Here is a 20,716-nt window from a genome sequence, read left to right as displayed (position 1 = left end):
TAGGTAGGTAGGTAGGTAGGTAGGTAGGTAGGTAGGTAGCGAGTCTTCGTAATGTCTAGGATCAGTGACATGTTAGGTTTGGTTTGCTTAGGCTTTTGGTATGCCTTAGATATACGCTTTTTGTTCATGTTTTTGTTTGTTTAAACTAGTTTTTATTAGAGTTATATGTATTAATACTTCATAAAATATGCCATAAACTGAAACATCATTAACAAAGAGTTTGAAAAGTTTAATTATTATTATACGACTAAACCGTGTGACAAAATACGTGTCAACTTTATATCTCCAATTTTTTCTTTCATTTGCCTATTTTCTATTTTATTTTTAATTTCTGCGTAATACGTGTAGCGAGAAACGATATTTAATTTAGCTTAACTTCATAACGTTTACCTTCAAGTGTAGAAAAATAAATAAACATCTAGGTATAACCAGGACGGCCAGGTTATGACCACATGAGCGGAGAGTTTCCACGTGAACTAAATTCATGCCTGCAATTAGGAAGATCGCTGGGCCGTAGAAACGTCTCCACGTCTGCGATACCCGGCAAACGAGGCGTGCTGCCATCTAGACGTCGTACTAATGCGTTAATTAAACCCCAGGGTGTGAATGCATATAGACTGGGAGCAGATCGCGGCACCAGATTCCGATACAAGAATCGACATCACTTTGCACCGTATTAGCAATTACTGCAGTAAACTATACAGTTTCCCTGCCGTTGTAGTTCTCGCTAGAGAGTATGTTTTTACTTAATTGTATAATCTGAATACATTATGAGATAGTAAAAAATGAAACGGTAGAATTGGTCACAAACATTAGTGTCATAAACTACCAAAATTTCGTTTCGCAACAATAAATCAAGTTATTGGTCATTTTACTAACGTTAATAAAATTCTGTTTGTAATATTTTTTCTAGCTCTGCAAGACTCGACGTTTATATTCTAAGATGAAAGAATTCTGCGTGTTCAGTTCAAAGTGTGTCATGGCTCGCTGTACGCCGTCACGTGACTAGTCGATGAGCCTAGAGAATTCAATCTTCCTACATTTCCGCAGAGGTGTATTACTTATCTGCCAGAGACGTTGCCTAGCAAGTACGGCGTTCATTCTGAAGAGTACTTACCGATACGTACGGTAACGCCAGTAGTGGCAGGAATGTGAACTGTTTGGAAACACGTACTGAGGCGAGTTTTTTCTTATTGTCGCGATATGGCGAGAGGGTTAACACGATTACTTGCGTATTTGTTGACATTAACTTCGACGGTCAACATGGACACGAAGCATTTGATTTGTATTGTGGAATGTTGCCGTACGCGACCGATGATAACAAATACCCTGCGTACGACTTGCCCGCGCAAAACACAGTTCGAAAGAGGTTATGGTAGCACCCTAGATCATATCTGTAACAGATAACTCCTCGCTACGTTAAAATCGGCAGCACTTTGAAGAGAACAACCGCCAGGATCGCCACCCGTCCGCCGTAAACGAACACGAGATGGCAGCACAGTTTCTAATGCAATTCAAATGGGTATTATGACGTGACTCCTTATGTAATAACTAGATGGCAGCGTAGCAAACCTGACAAAAGTTGTTAACCTCAAAGCCTATAACCCCGACATATCTGTTACATATATGATCTAGGGTAGCACACAGACCGTACAGACCGCCATCTGTTGCTACGACATTCAAGTTATACCGTACACGTTCTCAAGTTCAGATTGAACGCCTTGATTAATAGGCAACTTCTCTGACACAAAAGCTGAAACTCGCTTCAAATCCCTGACTCATCAACAGTGACGTCATGACACACTTTGAAATGAACACCCAGTGGTTGGAAGAAGAGCAGTTTGGTTTCAGGAAGGAAAAAGGTACGAGAGATGCAATTATAGTCGCGCTCAAACCTCCTGACGTTTGTAGGTGTGTCCGCTTATCGGCGGTAGCCAATAGCGGCAGTGCTGCGTTGCAATATATGGACACGCAGACTCGCCGCATGCTCGCCTCTTAGACAGTCTTAAGAACATATAACAAGTGCGCTCGGAAAATTGGTATGTTGTAGGGCAGAGGTCTCCAAAAAGCGTATCGTCATTCGTGCTCTCGATGCTACCCGCCGAACACAGTGTGCTGTAGGACTAGAGAAGGGGAAGAGACACGTACCTCAACAGATGGAAGCGGTCAGTGGGGGATCGCGGCAACGGTATGCTTAGGTTTACAAAAGAATAAGAAATATCATACGTTTGTATATTATTTTGACATACCATGAAGCTGGAGCCCCGTATGTTGCTATTGACACAAGTCATTGCAAATTCAACCTCTTCTGTTCTATGGTGCCTTTTAGTGTCTGGAAGAGATCTTCTCCATTTGTATTTTGTAATTACATCTAGAAGACATTCAGACACAATAAAATGGTCATTAACTCCTCGGATGAAAATGGCTAGGTGAGCTTTGTTATTTCTATCTCTGCTTTCGTGCAATGCAAGTGAGTAAGCTACAAACTGGTTAATTGTGGTTTCGACTTCAGATTCAATTACATTTACAATCTTGAAATTCCTTCTCTGAACTGTAATTGGAAACAATTTAATTTTCTTAAACTTTGACTTTGTTCTGGACACAGTATTTTAGTAACGTCCTGTATGCACGATTTTACAAATGATGCTTCTGTAAAGGGCTTCATTGATTTTCCAATATTCCAAGCTAGAACATAGCTAGCAAGAAGCTTTTTTTTTTTTTTTTTTTTTTTAAGACTGAGAACACGTGTATGATTTGTGTTTGTATTTTCTTCTTTTATATTTATAAAAATATTTGTAGGCCTAAGCATTTCACCTAAAATTAAACTTCATCTTACGATGTTTGGGTGACGTATATACGTCCGTTGATGTGACATATTAATGAATTAAGTACTATTATAGTCACAATCATGCCATCGTAAGATGAAGATTACATTTGTAAAGTTTCTTTCCAGCCATAAGCAGTGCTGACTAAGATCAGACGCTATGGACAGTACTCTATAAGAGAGTCGCCAGTATGAAAGGATAATTCCGAGCGTTTGGCGTGAGACGAACTCGATAGCTCAATGGTAGAGCGCCTGACCGAAGACCAGGAAAAGACCAGGAAGTCACAGGTTCGATTCCTGCTCGAGGTTGTGAAATTTTTCTTTCATACCATGGCATGATTGTGACTATAATAGTACTTAATTCATTAAAATTAAACAAAAAACTATAAGTATGTCATGCGGAACTGAGTACAAACGTATTGTAATATACTGATTATTATGTATAACCAACAGTTATACAAATAGCCCCAAAATAAATTATTTTCATATGTCCAACATGCCTGTAATTGAATGATATTCTTTGTGAAGAGTCTAGTATTGTCGTCGCATGTTGAATTTTAACACACCCTTAAGAATTTTCGAACAAATTAAGCATTTCACATTCTCCCCACTAACACAAAATATTTCTCTTCCCTTTCATCCTTGAATGTACTACGTCCATGATTAGAAGACATTGTGAAACGGTGGAACACGCCGACCAACACAGTGATAATGGCAGTCCGCCACTGCTCTTCGTTTGCGCATAAACACTGAGTACAGTACAGGTGGGGATGTGTGAGGCGGAGCGCGCTCATTACGTACTGGCTTCGGTTCCGTTCAGGGGCTTACTCGCGAGTACGGTTTTGGAGACGTCTGTTGTAGGGACCCTGCATGTATACAGGGTGATTCATTATTACGTGTAAATACTTTGTGTGTGTAATGCAGAGGTGAAACTAAGACTGAAACGTTCTATACAAATTTTTCCCAAAACCTTTACTTCCAGAATTAACGCCATTTTGCGTGGAACTTGCGCTCCCAAACAAAGAAAGGATGACACGCCAAATGTAAACTAATTATCACTTTCGTACAGTGCATTTGGACTTCAATACAAAAACAACCAAAGTCACTAAGCTCATATCCTCGGCAGTCCACTTATGCACGTTTTGTGAACTAAAACCAAACACAGTAAAGAATGTAAAACAAATTTCCGCTAAACTGGAGAATTCCCACGGCATCTTTGAACCGTGCCGTTACGTTTACCACCAAATTTAAGTAAATACACAATCTCGCCAACATAAGAACACGACGTTGGTGTGTGGCGTCGTTGGAGGGAGAAATTTGTTTCTTCTCTCTCTCTCTCTCTCTCTCTCTCTCTCTCTCTCTCTCTCTCTCTCTCTCTCTCTCTCTCTCTCTGCCTCCTTCGTTCTGAACATTTTTTATTAAATGTTAAGCACAGGAACGCCATTTCGTAATTTTATTTAAGAAACAAGCCAAATAAATTATCTTTGCATCAAAAACGGATGCTCCCTGGACCAAATTATCGTATTTTATAATTGTTTGAATGCAACAGAAGCCAGAAGTCTTGCACTTGACTAATGCAGTGAATTATTTAAGAATATAGTCGCGAATTTTACTACCACCATTTCGATTGTGTTTTGTTTGACACGGCTCGGTACGGCCAGGTGAGTAGTGGCCAGCGAGTAACTTCGACTAACGACATTGCTCTGCCGTGGGTATTATCCAGTTGTTCCACAATTTCTTCTAGACTTTACACATTTGCACAATTCTTAGTGTAATGCATGTTCAAAGTGCTGTCCCTCAACTTGAAGACATACCTGTGCTCGCCGCCTTAGTGATCTCTGAACGTTACACAGCCCATTCAACTCTTTACGAACAATTCCACACGCATGTTCAATTCGCTGTTGTAGTACTTCTACGTTAGGTATAGCAGATGCATACATTAACGACTTTAGGCAGCCCCAAAGGCAGAGTGTTCATGTCCGGTGATCTGGCTGGCCAAGGAGTTGGCCCTGCGCGGCCTATCTATTGATCTGGATACACAGCATTGAGATACGCCCTTACGTTGCGGCAGTAATGCGCAGGATCATCATCGTGCATAAACCATAAGTTCACTCGCGTTGCAAGAAGGATATCATGTAGCAGACCATGCAATTCGCGTTCCAAGAATTCGCGGTAGATTTTCCCATTCAACCGCGGAGGTAGAACTCGAGGTCCGAATAACTGATTCCCCGCAATACCACACCAAATGTGTGGGAGAACAGTAATGCCTGTGCAGTTACTACGACGTAGGTGCCATCTACTGGAACTCTGGAATTAAAGGTTTTGAGAAAAAGTTGTATAGAACGTTTTAGTCTTAGTTTCACCTCTACAACACACACACACACACACACACAAAGCATTTACACGTAATAATGAATCACCCTGTATATGATGAATGTTTAATATTTTCTGAAAACACAGAAACAAAAATCACATTTCTACCCCCAGTGGTTCGAATTTTATGGATTAATACAGTAAAACCCTGATAAGACGCTGTTCAAGGGACCGCGTATAAATCGCGTATTAACCCGGATCGCATATTAGGTGGGTATACTAAATTTGACTTGTATACAGTATCTATTAGCATTTCTCTTCATTGAAATACATGATTCACGAAAGGTAATACTGTATTACTTCATTATGTAATTACTGTACTGTACGTCAAAAATATTTGCAATATGTAGTGTACTTTTTTTTTTAAGGAAAAAAAAAAGTCATTTATAGTAAAGTTGTTTGCTGTGTGCGTGTTTTCCAAGTCCTCATGTTTACCACACTTCACTTGCCTGCGCTTACATCCTCCTGACATCGCAGAGCTACAGTGATTTTATTATCATCCATAATAGCGATGATGGGATTCCTAATGAATCAGAGAGTTTTTTTCTGGTTAAGAGTACTGTTTTCATCGTATTTCGTAAGATTTCAAATTTTTCCGACACAGAAAGAGCTTTTCGTATAACACTCATTGTAATTACACTCACAGACACTTCAATACACTAAAAGACAACAAAATGATCAGTAAAAATTTCCATTCAATGACCAAAATGCTTCATTGCTGTTACAGTACATTGTTTAAAATTACATCGAAAATATTCCACAAAAAAAAAGAGTATTATGCGGGACTTGAGCGCAACAAACGGGATATTTTATAAAGACATTATGACGTCACATGCCAGAAATGCTACGCAGCCGACCGCCTTCCGAACTGCCGTCTAGTCTAGCACCTCCTAAAATATTTGATACTTTTTTAACATCATGTATACTCGATGTTCAATTTAATTTTTGTTAATATTGCTACCTACCTCTCAACTACTACTTCTGCGCAGAACCAAAATTTAAATGTGTGGGGTCCGTAATTAGCCTTAAAAATAAAAAAGGGGTCCGTTATTCTGAAGTAATTAGGAGCCACTGCATTATTCCTTTACATTTTCTTGAGCATATTTCCTAATCAGTTAGCTTTGGTTTCACTCTGATCGAATATTGATCTTAGACCTATATGATTCAAAAGCCGGCTGTTGATTAAGCAGTAAGATTCATTTGTTGTCCGAGGTGCGTCGCTGCATGCGAAGGAGGGTGAAATCATTAGCCGCGTCGCGTCGGGGTCGTGGAATCCATCTGCGTCTGCTGTGCCATAGACCGCATGTACACGGCGGTGACATTCCATCAGGGTCCTGTGTCATTCCTGTCAGCCCCCTCACTTACGGTCCATTGCATCTAATGGGAATCGCATTTCAGCAGGTACACCATTGGATCACGGCTCGAATTACGAGGGTTCGGGGGGGGGGGTTGCAGGGTGGAAAACACCGTTTAATCACGGTGACTGCTCCGACCGACCACAAACCTGACCCCGCGTCGCCTACGCCTCGGGATCGCCAAGTGAAAATAGTCTGCAAGCCATGGCGAGAAAATTAATGTCATTAAATAACACATTCTGTAACAATTCGTTCCTGTATCATGTTGCGAATAACACGAATGTGCCATCATTTATTTTCTGAAATTATTATACTTGTTTTTTTAAAAAATGGGACATGACAGGAGCGTTGCGATCGGAAAAACAACTGAATGCCACATAGCGTGGTAGGCCTGTTGCTATGGTAACACCGGTTGAGTTGCCAAACTTATATTTCCCACGTGGCGAGTGCTTAATAGCTCTCTTGGCGACATTATATTGTGCACACAATGTTAGCATTGGTACGTTTCGTCTTTGATTCTCTGTCGATTTTTGTATTGTTTTCTTACCTTCGCGTCAATTGTCAATGAATGTTTTAACGTCAGCCATCTTAACGACAATTGCTAGCTTCCATCAGCTGGCAGCGTGGTAGTCCATATTGGCAACATGGCACTGTAGTTCCAAGCTCGGCCGCTTAACTGTCATGTCCCATCTTTCAAAAAAATAAGTATAGCTACGAAATATACAGACACACAAAAACACACCCAAATGAAATTCTCAACACACAACTCAATTTCAGAACACATACGGTACACTCTTTGACTCCACATTACATTACATAAACACACGCCCACAGGAAGCAAAACAAAAGGCGCCAAGACCAGCAACAGCCAGTTCTGAAGAAGTTCGATACAGACCGAAACATGTTAATAGAATTTAACGCGAGAAAGACATATAATACATATTCCGAAATAATAAATATGATACCAGTCTACATCAACATATCGTTATATTTCAACAACAATAAAAATTCTGAAGTTAATGATGGGTAGAAGAATATATGCAGATGGCTGAACCACGTACACCGTATGAAAGACAACAGTTACTAAAGAAACTGTTTTACAAACGAAGAAGATGCAGAAACATAGACGTTCATATAAAAGATGGCATGATCAATTTGGAGACGAAGTCAACTAAGGTTCATTGTATGAAGAAGAAGAATAAGAAGAAGAAATAATTCTGCCTAATTTTAAAATTCTGCATCTTCTCTGTCTTCACTCGATACTCTTCTTTCTTCATTCATGCTGTTAAGAGTCTAAGACAGTGAATGACAGTGATGTCAACTGACGCCCATAGGAGCAAGCGCGCGCTTTTAGAGCCCAGGAGAGCCAGAGCGCTTTACAGCGGAAAGGAAAGAGACAGACGAAAGAAGTAGTATATGCCGCTAGGTCGAGCTATGTACAGGGATGGCCAGCACTGATTCAATGGATAAAGGGAAGAGAACTTATTGAAACTGTATCCATGTTAATTTTTAGATTTGTCTGAAAAGTATAAGTGCATTATAAGTTTTAATTTTAATGTTCATTTTTCACAAGTTTGCTTTTTTATTCAAAAGGAATATTTTCTCAATTTTTTACAGAAACGTGAAATTTTCAGATATGTTTGTTTAGTAGCCTTACAGCTACTAAAACAATGTTTTCCTAAATCTAATATATCATAAATGCGTATTACTGAAGATAGTGTATTAAAATGTTTGAAAAATATTCGCATGGAAAATGTTTGTAAGGAAATGAATTAACAAAGCAAATACTGTTATATCACAAACAAAAGATATGTGCTTATGTGTTGGTAAAACGTCAGCTCTATAGTTTCAGCAGATTTCGAGATACTTTAATATTCTGATAACAGGAAGTTGCGCACCAATATCACGTAAAAGCATAATGCGATAAGTGTTTTATTATGTAATATTAGTTACAGTTAAAACATATACCCAGACAACTTTGCTTTGTACTATACTATTGTTTTGATTACTTTTATAGGGCTAAAGATACCATCAATGTCAATTTCAACTTATCATGTCATCATCAGTGTCTTTCTTTGGGATAACACTTTCTTTATGGATGATGTGTTTAATTCACTTAGTACAGTATAGTTGTAGTTATTATGGAATTTGTGTGAATATTCCTTCTTTACTCTTTATTGTGTTATTAACGTTTAAAACACAACTGCAATATTAGGCTAAGAAATAGGTGTTAGTACTTTTGTTTTACAGACAATATATAAAATAACAAACAGAAAGAAGTCATGCTATATAAATAACCAGGGGCGGATGCAAGGGGGGGGGGGATTAAGGGGATATATCCCCTCCCGAAATTTTGAGCAAAATACGAAACAAGAAACAAAAATAATATTAATTTTAATTCGTGATTGTACATAGAAATTAGAGAGTTTTCCACGTAAATTCTCTTTGCTAAAATGTTAAATTTCAAGAACTGCTGGAAGACAAACACATCATTCTTACTTCAGGACAGAGAGTCATGAAGAGTATTTTAGGCTTTTAATTTTCCTTCTCTTCTTAGACTATTTCATTAGTCAGCTCAAGGACAGGTTTTTAAATCATAAGGGAATTCTAAAGTCCATACAAACTTTGCTGCCTAAAAACATAGTGCGAGCACCAGATGAAGATTGGGGCTATAGTAAATCAGTGGCCCAATGATGTTGATGCATCACCAGAACCTTTCTTCAATCAATTGAAGATGTGGAGAAGAAATTTCCTTGATCAGAAAAATCTTCACCTAATACCTACTGATTTTATATCATCTTTGAACAGGTGCAATGAAATTATTTTTCCCTGTACTCGCAAGTCGCTGAAACTTTTCTGCACGTTGCCCGTAACTACAGCAACACCAGAACGGTCGTTCTCAACTCTGCGGTATTTGAAGACTTACTTGAGGAGCACGATGGGAGCAGATAGATTAAATGTACTGGCCTTGATGTATATACATAAAAATGTAGAAGTAAAACCTCATGAAGTACTGGATGAAATGTCTAAGAAGCCTCGTCGCCTTCTTCTGTAATTGTCATTCTGTCATTGTTTTTGTATTACAGTCATTGTAAGTGTTAAAATTAAAAAATTATGGTTTATTTAACAACGCTTGCAATTGCCGAGGTTATATCAGCGCCGCCGGTGTGCCGGAATTTTGTCCCTCAGGACTTCTTTTACAGGCCAGTAAATCGACTGATATGAGGCCTTAAGCACACTTAAATGCCATCGAGCTGAGCTGGGGTAGAACCCGCAACTTCGAGCACAGAAGGCTATACCGACTACGCTACTCAGGCCAACTTGTAAATGTTTGTGACTCGGAAACAAATTGTGAGTATATAAACTTATTTCTCATTACTCCATTTTTACTATCTCCTCAAATCCCTCCCCGAAAAAAAATCCTGCGTCCGCCCCTGTGAATAACGACATAAAATTTCACGTTCCGTTTGAAGTTTGTGCACCACTGTTTTCTTAATCCAACAGGCTGCTTATTCCTCCTAGCATACCTAGCGCTTAATGCCCGCGGACGACGTCAAGGTCAGAAAAATGCGCTTGCTTTGACATCACTGGTCTAAGGCCCAATTGTATAAAACTCCCCGACTAAAGATCAACTTTGATCGAAGATCGAAAAGTAAACCGAGTTCAGACACTTCTTGTATTGTATAAAACTTTTCTGCGATCAAATTACCTTGGTTCAAAATGCAATCTAAGTTCACGTGAAAAGGATTTGGCAACATCGCATAAACAGGTGAAATACGTGATGCTCGGATCATGTTATACAGGTTTGTTCAGTGTTGCCAATCTAGCGATTTTAACTCTTTTTCAACAACAATTTCTTTTAACTTTTATATTGCTTAAATAGGGATTTAGTGACCTTTTTAGCACCCCATAGTGACAAAATTTAATCTTTCTTTGTTGATAATGAGAAATCTAGCGACTTTACAACTACTTTTTCGCGACTTTCCGTATTACACTCTGTTGGAGACACTGTTTTTTTTTGCAATGTAAATAATGGCGGACAATAAGAAGGTTGACTGTTCTCCAAGTTGCTATCATGTTATGGTGTTTGATACTGCTAAACATAATAAAGCTTTATAAAACGACAATTTTCTTTTAGTAATACAGTTAATTGAACATTTATGAATGTACCTATCATATCCATTAATAATTAATGGTTGTTATAAACATAATATAATTATAGGTTAAGTTATTTGATACTCCTGAACACGATAGAGCCTTATAAAATATAAGAATGTTTGTGTATTAAGGCAAGAAATTGAAAGAAATATATATAAATGTACCTAACTTATCTATTAATATTAATAATAATGGATATTTTATTTGCACAATCTGTCACTCGTATATTTCAAACAGAAAAGAAATAACTGAACTTGGATCATCTAACTTAATCGGAGAAATTTCTTCAGTCAAAGTTGACTTTAGTTTGAGACAAATTAATCTCAGATTAGACTTTATACAACACAAAATTCCAAGTTCAGCTGAAACAAGGATCAATTTAACCTCTGATCTAAGATTAAATGGTTTATACAATCGGGCCTAAGAGAACTGAAACCGTTCGTTATTAATAAACCCATAATACATAATTTAAAGGAAATTGGCTGAAATATGGTGTGAAATGAACACGTTAGGCAGGGCCATATGTTTTCCAACAACTCCTTTCCCATTAGAGCGTACAGTATGGTTTATCTTGCCTCCGCGTCCAAATTACGCTATTACAATGCTGCTGGGTGTAGAATCTGTGCCACAGGAATGCAATAACGGACACTCCAGTGCACGGGTGGGGCTCCTGTGAAAGCAGGGAGGGAGAGATGACGAAATATTGGACACAAGGCGCCCCGCTTGAGAAGCAGAACTTAATGGAATTATGCAACTAGTTCTTACGAGAATCGAAATAAAAACGAAGAGATTTCAAAAGGAAACGATATCATAATGAACTAAAAACAAAAGGTAAATTGGATTTTAGATTCTGAAGAAAGCAATTAAAACGTACAAAGGTTTCTTAGCATTAATAAGGATTTTGTGCTTAAGGGGCTAAACTGAGGGTGAAGCTGCGTCACAAAAAGAAAAGGGTTGTCTTCCCTTGGAAGTAAAGGGTGTTCAATAGATGACTAAGACATTCAAGAGAAATTGGATTGAACTTCTACCGTTGGGAGTATACGAAATCCACCGTGTGCACTTCCCAACTAAGAAATCTGTGGTTCGATTCCCGTTGTAAGCAGAGATTTATCTTCATTCGGTGGTCCCTTGTCTTGCACTCGTTCTGAGACGTCTCCGCTGTGACTCTGAATCGTGCCGCCTTCTTCCTTAGAATAATTCCTGAATAACTTGAAACTATATATTATTTTAATGTACCGAAGTACATATGATATTTCCATGCAGATATTCTGCGACATCATACGATGAAAGAGTAATGGAACGGAGAAAATTTCTCTCCGGCGCCGGGATTTGAACCCGGGTTTTCAGCTCTACGTGCTGATGCTTTATCCACTAAGCCACACCGGATAGCCACCCCAGCGTCGGACAGAATCGTCTCAGATTAAGTTCCAACTCTTGGGTTCCCTCTAGTGGCCGCCCTCTGTACTACGTCAAAGATGTCTATGAACGTAGGACTGAAGTCCACACATGTGCTGAGGTGCACTCGTTATGAGTGACTAGTTGGCCTGGATCCGACAGAATAAGCGTCGTGATTTACGCATATCATATATATTATTTTAATGTACCGAAATACATATGACATTTCCATGCAGATATTCTGCGTCATCATGCGATGAAAGAGTAATGGAACGGAGAAAAATTCTCTCCGGCGCCGGGATTTGAACCCGGGTTTTCAGCTCTACGTGCTGATGCTTTATCCACTAAGCCACACCGGATACCCGCCCCGGCGTTGGACAGAATCGTCTCAGATTAAGTTCCAACTCTTGGGTTCCCTTTAGTGGCCGCCCTCTGCACTACATCATAGATGTCTATGAACGTAGGACTGAAAACCCGAGTTCAAATCCCGGCGCCGGAGAGAATTTTTCTCCGTTCCATTACTCTTTCATCGTAACTTGAAACTAGTTTGACAACATTATATTTAAATATTAATAAATGCGGTGTAATAATTAATAAATGCATTCACCCTAAAATATTTTTTCCCGGAGTTAATCCTGATTATAGCAGTCAAGACACTAGTATCGTGCATTTCAAGCTCTATATTCGGTTCAAGTTTGTCGAGCGTGACAAGAACCGAAGTCTGTTTTGAAGAAGCTTGTCTATAACATGGCAGAGCCCCAATTATAATAGTACAAAATTACTTTCGCTTATGTCATAAAAATGAAAGAATGTAAAAAGACAACAAAGTAAATATCAATTGAGGGATTCGGGCGTAAAACATGGTAACTGACATTTCGGTAAAAAATTAGACATGTAGCGTATAATATGGTATCTTATATTCTGCGTCTAATGCAGTACTTAGTTTTCCAACATCTCAACAGATGGCAGAAGTATATAGATTTTACTTTCCTGGTAACTTTACTTCTTTGAAGGTCTTATTAATCAATTTTCTTTAATATACCGTATTTATATTTCAATTTATATAACCATATTTTTGTAAAAGGCAAGGGTCCAAGAGATCTGGTACTTTTAATAAAAAAACATCTTTAAAAAAAATCCTGGTAACTATACAAACTGTTACATGTATAAATGTTTATCTACCTAATAACTTCAAAACACTAAAACGTCACTTACCATGTTTTACTTCCGAACCCCTCAAATTATAATTGTAGAAGGGATACACTGTACATGTTAGATGAAAACTATCTTAGTGACATCTATCCGTAGGAAACCACGCAGTGCTTCATGTTGTACAAGATGTTCCATTCAAATCTGTCTGATTTCAATTAATTCTTCCTAACTAGGTATGCGGATTTATGAAATGAGCCTGGTACTAAAAGAAAGAGAAACTCAAAAAATTTCTATATCATTTGTTTGAAGTTGATTGTTTTGTTACTAAGTAGCGCAACAATCGCAAAAGAAAAAATGGTGACTCCACAGCAACGCGGGTAATTGGTGGTGTGGTATGCGGAGATGAAATCCGTGATTTCAACGCAACGAAATTACAGAGTTGTCGGAGGCACATTGAATTGCCTTGATGCCTGGCGAATGGATTTACTCGGGCTTCTCTGAGATCCCGCTCGAATTTCTTCCACCTTTTCTTCTGTTGCGGAACGCCGAGATCCACCAGATTGTTTTAGGACACTGCTGGTGATAAGCAACTTATTGGACCATAGCCTAATTGATTTTGCATCAGGTGCAACTCCTCCGTACACTTGTCTGTAATTTCGTTGCGTTGAAATCACGGATTTCGTCTCCGCATACCACACCACCGTTTGCCCGCGTTGCTGTGGAGTCGCCATTTTTGCTTTTGCGATTGTTGCGCAACGTAGTGACAAAACAACCAACTTCAAACAAATTAAATATAAATTCTTTGGGCCGTATTCATAGACATTCTTAGCGCGGGCTTCCGGTGGATGTTCAGCGAACTAACGTTTTTCGTACTCATAAACCATTGTTAGCGATATGATATGATATGATATGAATCCTGTACAAGTAATCAGTCGATAGCCGGGGCTAGTTTAGCATGCTCATAGCTCGGGCTAGCGAAATGTCTATGAATAGCACCCTTTGAGTTTCCCTTTCTTTTAGTACTAGTCTCATTTCATAAATCCGCATGTCTTGTTTGCAATGATTAATTGAAATCAGGGAGGTTTGAATGGAACACCGTGTATTTCTGACTTGTCTTATTTAGCGACTATGTACTGCTTGTTAATTGTGCATGACAGTATATGTATACTTAATACTCTGCAATTTTCCTAGTTGATTAATTGCAAATTACTCGTTAAACTTACTTCAAACGTTTTCTTTCAGTATTAAATACATTTTTTTTTCTCTCGTAGCTGACAAGCCAAGGGTTCCTGAGACACACTTAACTTTTTGTCTTATAAAGATTTCTGTATTTGTGTAGGGAAGAGAATGATGTTTTGATTATTATTTTCGTTTGGAGATGAAATGTAATTCTAATTGGAGTTTTCTTTGAAGATGAGTACTTCAAGTTCATTAAAGAAAACAGAGGGATTCACAAAGAGAAATGCTGTACGCTCTATGCAAAAACAGTCATTCGGGGAACGAAATTACAATATTTTAATATTCCTTCAAATGGATTTCTCTATTAAGACATTTTATATTCCGCTGCATTCGATATTAAATCAACGTTGAAAAGAATTCACAGGCATCGCAATTCTCGTGTTTCTATGTTTCTATTCTATAGGGTTATTCACAAGTTAGGACACTTTCGAAATCACTAAAATCTAGTTAAAAACAATGTGTACACTAACATTTAATAAAATAATTTGGAAGAAATTGGAGATTGTTTTTGTGAAAACAATTATTATAAAAAACAAACACGACTGCATCTTGATTTTCAATCATTAATAACCTCTTTTTAAGGCTTTGTTCAGTATTCAGAAGAAAATTGCACTAAATTCTCTGATATCTTGTTATAGAGTTGAAAGTTCTCTGTTTGAATCATAACGGCACTGCAGGGACTAGGCCATTAATTCAAGAAATACATTATTTTACTATTATAACGCAAACCTGCACAAGAATAGCATCAATAACTTTGATTTGTTAGATTCAGAAATATGTTGTCAAATCAACCGAACTGAAATCATTTTAAAATTAGTGTCATTATGTCAAACCCATTTATTTTCTAAGTAACTTTTTTTAATTGGGTTATTTTACGACGCTGTATCAACATCTAGGTTATTTAGCGTGTGAATGAAATGAAGGTGATAATGCCGGTGAAATGAGTCCGGGGTCCAGCACCGAAAGTTACCCAGCATTTGCTCGTATTGGGTTGAGGGAAAACCCCGGGAAAAACCTCAACCAGGTAACTTGCCCCGACCGGGATTCGAACCCTGGCCACCTGGTTTCGCGGCCAGACGCGCTGACCGTTACTCCACAGGTGTGGACTCTAAGTAAAATAGTAGGCATATCGATATTTGGGCATTCGTCTCTACATAGACGTCTTGGCAGCTCAGTCAGCAGAGCGATAGCTTACGACAACCTTGGCCCCGAGTTCAGATATTTATTTATTTATTTATTTATTTATTTATTTATTTATTTATTTATTTATTTATTTATTTATTTATTTATTTATTTATTTGTTTGTTTGTTTGTTTGTTTGTTTGTTTGTTTGTTTGTTTGTTTGTTTGTTTGTTTGTTTGTTTGTTTGTTTGTTTGTTTGTTTGTTTGTTCGTTCGTTCGTTCTTTCGTTCGTTCATTCGTTCATTTATTTATTTATTTATTCATTCATTTATTTATTTATTTTGCTAATAATTGTAACATAAGATATAATATATAGAGAAAAACTTTAGCTCGCCCCTGAAAGAGTAGAACTCGTGCTCAGGGGCGGATTCCTGAATTGAAATTAAGAATTATATAATACAATTTGTCTTATCGTCGCTTATCTGACGAAGTGACGTAAGCGCCAAAACCAAAAATTTGGAGATACTTCGCCAGCACACTTCGTTGGACCATATCTATATTCTGACGAACTGGCGTACATCCATCTCTAATGGTTACGTGGCAGTGAACATCGTGTTATAGTCGTAAACGCCATTGCTCTTTCATTCTTTTTCAGACGAACTGGCGTATCAGACTCGCAAGTCTCTTACCGTCTCTTCGTTAGGTATTACCATTTTTAAAATTGGTCGCTACGTCTATATGTGCAGTGTATTGCTAGGCTCCCTGTAATCCATGGATTGCCACGTGATGCCAACAATGAACATTTATATATAAATTCGAGCAAACGAACTATTTCAACATTATTAAGCTGTCTGGAGTATGAAATTGGCACAAAAAGAAACAGATTGAATGGACTACAGTCAGAGAAGTCAGAGTGACCAAAGACGACCCTAACTGCGTTTTTGTCAAAACCAGTCATTTGGACAAACATTATGAGCAGCTATCTCTGAAATCACGGAATATTTCTGAAATTTTGAAGCTTCCTCTGCCTCTTCTTAATGTCACCTCTCCAAAGATTTCGGTTGAGAAGTACAACGATTTGCAGCAGCTATGCAAAGGGTCAACACCAGTTATAAGAGATGTTGTTTATAAAACGTTCTACAAGGAACTCCCACATTAATTCTAGGGTACAATAATTATTATTAACCCATGAACATTTTCAATACTTGTTTGTGTTTCTTAAAATTGTTTGTAAACAAATAAATACATTGAATAATTTCAAGGGAAAAAATTGTTCCGGGGCCGGGTATCGATCCCGGGATCTCTGTTGAACGTACCAGCGCTCTACCAACTGAGCTACCCGGGAACTCCACCTGACACCGTCTCAACTTTTCCCTTTATATCCACACAACTCGCGTGGGCTGACGAAACGCCAGAGACCCACATCGAGTGCACACAATCTCTGTGTGACTTGGAATTGTGGTTTTCTGTTAACGTACACAGTAACGTATATATTATGCAAATCTAATCTTTCAGGTAAAGCTCCCTGTAAAACCGATTTGAATAATTTCAAGGGAAAAATTGTTCCGGGGCTGGGTATCGATCCCGGGACCTCTGTTGAACGTACCAGCGCTCTGCCAACTGAGCTACCCGGGAACCCCACCCGACACCGTCTCAACTTTTCCCTTTATATCCACATCGAGTGCACACAATCTCTGTGATTGTGTGCACTCGATGTGGGTCTCTGGCGTTTCGTCAGCCCACGCGAGTTATGTGGATATAAAGGGAAAAGTTGAGACGGTGTCGGGTGGAGTTCCCGGGTAGCTCAGTTGGCAGAGCGCTGGTACGTTCAACAGAGGTCCCGGGATCGATACCCGGCCTCGGAACAATTTTTCCCTTGAAATTATTCAATCGGCTTTACAGGGAGCTTTACCTGAAAGATTAGTTTTGCAAATAAATACATTATTCATTAATTTTATGTAATTTAAAAAAATTCTTGATTTTGCTTTATTAAAATAAGTTTATAATCCTCTTTATTTCCTAGACTTTCAAATAATTATAATGTATAATAAAAATAAAATATAAATAAAATTAGTCAAAAAAATAAATAAAGAATAATACAACTCAAAGAATAGCATAAATTAGTATTATACGATCAGTCATGTGTATGGCGTAAGTGCCTTCCTATTATGAGTGAAATCTTTCGAACAGACGTATCTCCAATTAAGGCCTTCTTGGCCTATAAGGTATCAAAATGTTAGAGTTTGCCATTAGTCCTTATTAAGAGAAACAATAAACGAATTGAATCAATGTATTATCTTTGACGTGTCAATTTATTACTTTGAGTTGTAGGTCCGCATATAAATACACTTTTCTTTCAACTGCTCTCCTGTAAAATTACACATTTGTCGCTTACGCCACTTCGTCCTTTTAGCGACGTTATGTCTACTATGTAATAAGAATATACAAATTTAAATTTACAATTTTTAAATTTTTATAAAATCCATACATAACTTTTTAAATTTAATACTAGAATTATTAGAATTGATATTTAAATGTAAATTTGTTATATATTCTTGGGCCTTAATTACTACTATGATTAAATACTGTAACAGTGTTGCATTTTGGTTCAAACAATCTTAAAGAATTCATACCTTTTGTTTCATAACTATGAGAATACAATTCAAAATTATTTCGATTTTTATGTGTGAATTTTATTAATACAATATCATAAATTTGTCTTATGTTAAGAACATTAAAGTCTAAAAACAATTTTTGAGATTGAAAATCAATAGGTTTATGTAGACGTATTTTAATTATTTTCTTCTGTAATAAATAAAGTGGATTAACATTGGATTTAAATAAGCTACCCCATCCTATAATTTCATACATAATTACCGATTGAAATAAAGTTATGTACTATATTGTGCGTAATAAACTTATTGACAAGTAATTCCACAATAAAACAAAATAATATATTATTTTACGTTTCTGGTGGATAAAACCGAAGTTGTGAGATTTTTCTTCGAGTTTTCTCTTTTTTTTTTTTTCGTCATTCCATCAACATCCTCTACAATTTCCCTGTCATCTTTGTTTCAAAAAATATGGCATCTGCTGTATTTGTGTGACGTCAGAGCCACCGTCCGTCAAAGTAAATGTTCATTTCTGTTTGTTCAAAGATTGGTAGATAGTAGCAGTGGTGATAGGTACTCTCCTGCTGACGAGAATATAATGACATACATAATTATATATAACTGTGAGAAATTACAGACTACTAGAGGTATGGTGTACGGATTTGAAGGCAGGAGAGTAGTGCGAGGTATTGTGGATAGTGGAGCCAGCGTAGCATGGCAGCACAGTCGGCACGCAACTCATTTCATCACGGGTGCACAAAGAGCTTCTTTAGGTTGCAGAACTTAGAGATGCTCCATGCTCTACCCAATAAACATCTCTGTACTTATTTTGGTCCCAACATGAACCGACAGGCAAACGGAGTGAGATCAGAACCCCGCCTGCCTTCATATACATAGTGGTGTTCACGTAAGATCAGGTTTCAGAAAGCTAATATGGCCGCATTTTCATTGTTGCCAACTGTTACCAGATATCACCAAATTAACAAAACAATAACAAATTTATTTATTTATTTATTTATTTGTCTATTTACTTATTTATTTATTATTATTTCATTCATTGATCTAATATTAAGATATATCTTATCTGCCAACTTGAAATTCATTATTTTGACTAATCAGTTTATGATTCGCAAGAAATAACCTAAGCATTTATTTTGTTTGGCCACTTGAAATGATTTACACGAATTTCGAAAATCGAATACCACTTTAAAATGTATCTTGTATTATTTATTACGCCTAATATTAATATTATTAATTACGTTCAAATGTTAAACAACACTCACTAGTAACTTTCGTTTCATGAATGTAGGCAGCTTCTTCAAAGGCAAACGACGCTGTCAACATAAGAAGTAATTGACACTGTTGTAGTATTTGTCAGTACCGAAATTCGAAACAAAGTTGCCAAAAGGTAATTCAATACAACTAAAAAGGCATTATAACCCACCAGCATAATTTTATATAAGGTTATACAAAAGTAAGTTCCCATTTTGAAATGGTAATAAGTTTGTCAAATTTTTAGATTCCACAAAAATAAGAACACCAATTTGATCGTACAGAAATGTGATTTTATTAAAACCCGAAAAAATTATATATGATCATCACCATGTTGTTCAATAAGAAATAGTCATTCTTCTATACTATAAGCAGCATCAGTAAGCACATTCCTAGGGATGTTTTCAATGACATCCTATATTGACTGTTTCAGTTAATCACGTATAGTAGGTCTACTAAGAAATACCTTTTCTTTTAGATAACCCCATAACCAGTAGTCAGCTGGATTTATGTCTGGTGACCTAGAAGGCCAACTGTTCGGAAAATGCCTACTAATTACACGATCACAATGTTTTCGATTTCATGATTCTGTAACGCTGGTATTGCGAAGTCTTGCAACATTTGAAAATATCGCTGCCCAGTTACCGTCACTGTTTTTGTTTGTCCATTTTCAATTTGTTCATAGAAATACGGTCCTATTATGAAATGTGACGTAAAATCACAGCATACGGTAACCTTGTTATCATGTAAAGGTAAAACCATTGTAAAAATTATTAAAATTACTCTCCTACTGCCGTCTGTAGGCCTATCTGTTGTTCTGTGGTCTGTATTCTAAACAAGTACTGTTTATACAAGCGAGACACAGTTACCATAGTAACGAAACACGCATCGATAAACAAAAAACCAAACCTTCTAAACAGTAATGTTACCTGTTATGAAACCAAACTACTGATATGTACAGAAGATACAGCTGTTTCAAAATGGGAATTTGCTTTTGAATAACCCTATATATCAATAAGTGGAAAATAATAACGTTTTACTCTTAGGATATAAAAATGAGAAGACCCGGGCTATAAGCAACGCAAATTTTCAGATTGTATGTCCTATGCGGAATACAAACCCGCAGCCTTTGCTTCTGTGTAACGTCAAAGCCGCATACTTTATCCGCTATACATGTCACATAAAAACAGACTTGATGGTACAAATTGTCCGAA

The sequence above is a fragment of the Periplaneta americana genome, chromosome 16 (genome assembly GCF_040183065.1).
Source record: "Periplaneta americana isolate PAMFEO1 chromosome 16, P.americana_PAMFEO1_priV1, whole genome shotgun sequence".
NCBI classification, from domain to species: Eukaryota; Metazoa; Arthropoda; class Insecta; order Blattodea; family Blattidae; genus Periplaneta; species Periplaneta americana.
Note: the sequence above shows the minus strand (reverse complement) of the source record.